The following is a 5,235-nucleotide window of genomic DNA, read 5'->3' on the forward strand; positions in this document are numbered from 1 at the left end:
CCCAAAACACAAAGCTCACAGACTAAAAATGGCTGACCAATCATCCCTCGCCAACCTCTCCAAGGAAGAGCTTTTGGAAGAGCTCTACCGCAACCGAAGGGTAGATCTTGAAGAGATCGTACAATGTCGCCAACTTACTGCTCAGACTTTGACAGCTCCTCTGACTACACCTAAAGCCACGGTGTCTGGATCTCCAACCGCTAAGACTCCAGACTCACCGGCTGACAAAGAGAGATTCACTCCTAAAGTCGCTGAGGAGACAACTAGTGAACAAGGCAAAGAGCTAGTCCTAGTTGATCCGACAACCGCCTCAATCGCCAACATCTTATCTGATCTGGCAAATGTCGAGTCAGAAGTCTTCACTACACTGGCTAAGCAAGAAAAGGGTGAACAACATCTTCTCACTTCTCCTCCTAATCCTCCAAATCTCGCTGCTTCTTTCAGAGATGAGGATGATGAGGGTTTTGCTTCGACCCAACACAGAATGTTTAAAGACGCTAAGAGCGCATCTAAAGTTGTTGGTAAGATAAAGCTCATTGAGATTGAGGAAGAAGAGCTTTTATCTGAAGAAGAAAGTGGAGAGTCTACACTTCTAAAGCAAGTCAAGAAAGAAACTAAGTCGAAACCAAAGAAGAAAGCTAAGAAGGAAGCCACAACATCTCATTCAGAGTTTCATCCCATCCCAGGTGGTATCTCAAAGCGAGACACACTCGCTCCTCTAATAGTACCTCCATAAATTCTAAAGGCAATCGAAGAGGCTTTCAGCTCAAACAGGTTCAGATACTTGTTCAAGATGCAGAATTAGGATTCGCTCAAGACAAAGGTAAGCAAGGCTGATCTTGACCTTGTTAGACAGTTTTATTCTCGCTTTTCCAGCAATTCTTCTTCTTCTTATAAACCATCTACTATCAACTTCTTATGGATGAACAACACTGAAGAAAGCTTCATAGTTAAGGACCTTGAAAATGCAATTGGTCAAGAGCCCGGTCCAGATGGCTCTTTGTTTGGGTTTGGCCCGCTTACACAAGAAGAATTGGTCGACAGATTCAACAACGATCAAGGAAGCGGTATTTGGAAAGAATGTCCCTTCAACGTTGAAGACTAATCACCTCTCAGCGTCCAAGCGACTTTTACACCACTTTATCGTGAAAAACATAATGCCCAGAAACACCAACCTAGACCACGTGACTATCAGCAACTGTTGCATTATGGCAGCGTGCTTGAATGGGGAGTTAATCAACACCGCGCAGATCATGATTTCACATATGGTTGTCAGCCGAGCACACCATGGTATCCCTCTTCCCTTTCTACATATTATTGCTCGCATGTTGAAGGCAGAAGGTCTCTACAAGCCTAATCTTGAGACCAGCTTCATTGATGTGCTTACACAGGAAAAGGTTACTGAGCTCGTTTCTAAACCCCCAAGCAACTCCCACCAGCCGTCAGCTCCTCGTGTACGCAGTCTAGAGAGCTAGTCACACCAGTTGCCAGAGAGTCTCAGTCTTCAGTAGTTTCTACTATCCATAGTTTATCTAACACAATTGATAAGCTTCCTGTTGAAATTAGCACACAACTTCAGCTTATGACCGAGCGCCAAGAGGAACAAGCGAGTATTCTCCAGAATTTGGTGTCTCTTGCCCGTCAGCGTGATGCTTAGGGTGCTAAAAGCTTGAGTTTATTTTGTGCTTCTATGTGTTGTTTTTGCTTGATAATTGTTTAACTAGTAATCCCGTGAACTTCCCAGCTCATAAAATGTGTAAGGTTTTATTGACTATATAGTATGCTTGATTGCTTCTATAATCTTATTCTTTTTGCATAGTTTCACCTTTCTTTTCTGCACTGAATGCCTTGATTTACATGATTAATGAGTTAAGCTTGTTTCATGACTTCACTTTAGTTCCCTTTGCATGAATTACACTTGCATTTTTCGATGATGTCAAAAGGGGGAAGTAAACAGGTACATACATTATTCAACTAAGGGGGAAGATTTTAGACTAGTTTGGTCCAAGGGGGAACAAAGGTAGACTTGCTTAGTGTTTTTAGCAAGATATTTAACTAATTTGTTATATCTGAAAGTATTCGATTAAGCTTCATTGCATATCTTAAGCTTAACTGAGTACATTTTGAAATATAATGTACTTTATTGTTTAAGTGTTTGTCATCATTAAAAAGGGGAAATTGTTAGTTTGAGCTAGAGTGTGGAACTAGCTAGCTCAATCATTTCGCTTGTTTTTATGAGGATAAACATACGTATTTGATGTCCATTGTGTGTGATAAGCTTTTTAGGAATAGCTCGAGGAGTTAGGAGAGTATCTTTGACACAAGCGGACAAGCTAGAGGCTAGCTTTGAGCCTAGCGGGGAAAGCGAATCTCTCCAAGGGAGTGTTGAAGAAATAAACGAAGAAAATGAAGACCCAAGTGATGATTTGTGGAGATGGAAGGACTAGCTAAAGCGAAGAGAGTCGCTGCGAGCTAGTGGATCGCGCTTCAAACTCAGAGAGAGTGTACAAGTGATCAAGTGCCAAAGAGTGAGTCCTACGGAGAAATCCTACATCAGCGTGTAGTGAATTAGGGCGCAGTTAAGGGAAGGCTGAGAAGCTAAGGATAGGTGAATGTGAGATTTCTATCTATGGATAGTGATGATCGGGGATCTCCAAGAGGGAGGAATGAAGGAAGAGCAACTGGTGTGAAGAGGATTGCCAATGTGGACAAAGCGGTTATTCAAGAGAAGAAGCACAAATGCGCGTGGAATCGTTGATGCCTCCATGGAAGGATTGGTCACACGGACTTCTTCATTGCCATAAATTATAGGATTGTTGTACTCGAAGAATAAGTTTAGAAATGCTATAAATATGTGCAATAGGCTATGTTAGGCACATGAGAGTTGAGAAGAACAAAGAGAGATAAAAGCTTTAGAGAGAAAGCTAGAGGGTTGAGTGCTTAGGGCAAACCTCACTTGTTGATAGGAGAAATCAAGAAAGAATTGGTAAGAGCATTAGCTAGAGGAAAACTACTCTTAGCCAAGGTTGTCTGAGGTTAGTGTTTGGTCCAAATCATCTTGAGAGTAGAGAGGATCACTTGTATTGAGCTGAACGTAGATTGTGTTGAGAGAGATTGTTACAAATCGTTGTAATTACTCTTGATTAATATAATCTAATTAGTGGTGAGTTTTATCCCGACCTTAGTATAAGCTTAGGGTTATCACCTTGGGAAAATCTTGCATTCGAGCCGAACTTATACTAACCATTTTAAGTTGAAAGTATTATAGACTAGCTTACTAGCTTACTAGCTTGTTGTGTTTATCTTGGAGATTATACTAGCTTAAATGTGTTTTCAACATTCATATCTTTAAAAAACTTAAACGATTTGATTGAGCTACTCTTTTATAAGTGTTAGCCGATCAAAGCTACTTGATATGCTCGTAACGGAGGTCAAAATCCTACACGAAGGCATACAGATTCATCAACATAAATATTTAAGGGGAAATCTTAAAGAAGTATGACATGGATTCTTGCAAGTCGTTGCACACTCCAGTATCCACATTGACTAAGTTAGACATTGATCTGAATGGCCCCTTGACCAATGAGGCAACTTACAGAAGAATGGTGGGCTCCCTTATGTACTTGACTACCTCCAGACCAGATATTGTATTCGTTATGAGCCTCTGTGCCAAATTCCAATCCTATCCAAGAGAATCATATGTCTCCAACATCAAGCGAGTCTTTCGCTACCTGAAAGGGACTGACAATCTTTGCCTGTGCTATCCTAAATATTGTGATTTTACTCTTTTTGGATATACAAATGTTGATTATGCATGTTACTTGGTTGATCGCAAGAGCACCTCTGGAATGGCTCAATTGCTAGGCCCTTGCCTTGTCTCTTGGGGATCCAAGAAGCAAAACTCAATCGCCCTCTCAACCACTGAAACTGAATACATAGTCGTTGCATCGTGTTGCACTCAACTTTATGGCTTAAGCAGCAGCTCTCAGACTTTTACATCTCAATGGGCGCGCTTGAAATAAAGTGTGATAACACCAGCGTAATTAATATCTCCAAGAAACATGTGCATCAATCATGGAGAAAGAACATTGACATTCGTCATCACTTTCTCCGTGATCATGTGGAGAAGAAGAACATCGAGCTCACTAACTGCAGGACTGAGGATCAAATAGCCGATATTTTCATAAAGGCCTTAGAAAGGACACATTTATCAACCCTGAGGCTTCTCTTGGGAATGATTCCCTTCAATTGAGCAACCCCCTTCTTGTAAGTTCCCTCTCCATTGACTACGGATTATCTGCTATCTTTAAGTTTGTGAACATAGGACTTAGTTACTTATCTTTAAAACGGTGCCCTTAGGGGTATTAGGCTCTCACATGCTCTGTGTGATGCAATTAGAAAGACCTTGTTAATTACGCCCTTGCTTTGCACTGTTTCTTGATGATTTGTGTACCTTTTCATGCTCTCTCTTTCAAGCAATGAAAAATAAGCACAATGATCGCGTCTAAATCACTTCAAACAGCCCCCAGATATGATTTGTGCTTATAAGATAGTCCCTTGCCCGATCTTTGTGTTCCGCTCCCTTTGACCATTAGTCCACACCTGGGAATATTAACTTATATGACAAATAGCCTTCCCTGATTTGAATGGAATGTGCATATGTATTTATTGCTTGAGTGCCTTTGTCCTTCCACTATTTAAATGTATGCATATGTCTCCCCAGTTCTATCGTTGTGTTTTGGAACCGAGTTTAAGCACTATTCCAATATTGCTTCATGAAAGTCTCCTCAAAAACTATGGAACCGAGTACTTGTTTATGGGAACGGAACGGGTATTTTTTTGGGGACCGACCAAAATAATGGGGATTGGCCGAAATAAACAGCTAGTTAAAAAAGGTAATGACTACGTCGCATTTCTTCCTAGTTTGCACAAAAGAGCCATTGAATGTCACTGAGTTCCCAAGAAGATATCTCTCAGAAGATATAGCTCTGACCGTTAGACCTTGTGACCGTTGAAGGTACTCCATAAAAGCCTCTTGCCTCACCGTCTATGTTCACCTCTATAATCAATCTCTCTCCAAATCTCTCACTGGAATCTCCTCTACTCACAAACAATAAAAAATTATCAATCACCTCATTCTTTCTCTGTCTCTTCTCAAGCATCATAATCAAACAGAATGGCAAGCTCCTCAACCACAAACCTCTCTGCTTAGTCCATTGAAGCCGCCGAATATGT

This window comes from Phyllobates terribilis, unplaced genomic scaffold (assembly GCF_046119375.1).
Source record: "Phyllobates terribilis strain yellow unplaced genomic scaffold, ASM4611937v1 Scaffold_4743__1_contigs__length_57631, whole genome shotgun sequence".
Lineage (NCBI taxonomy): Eukaryota > Metazoa > Chordata > Amphibia > Anura > Dendrobatidae > Phyllobates > Phyllobates terribilis.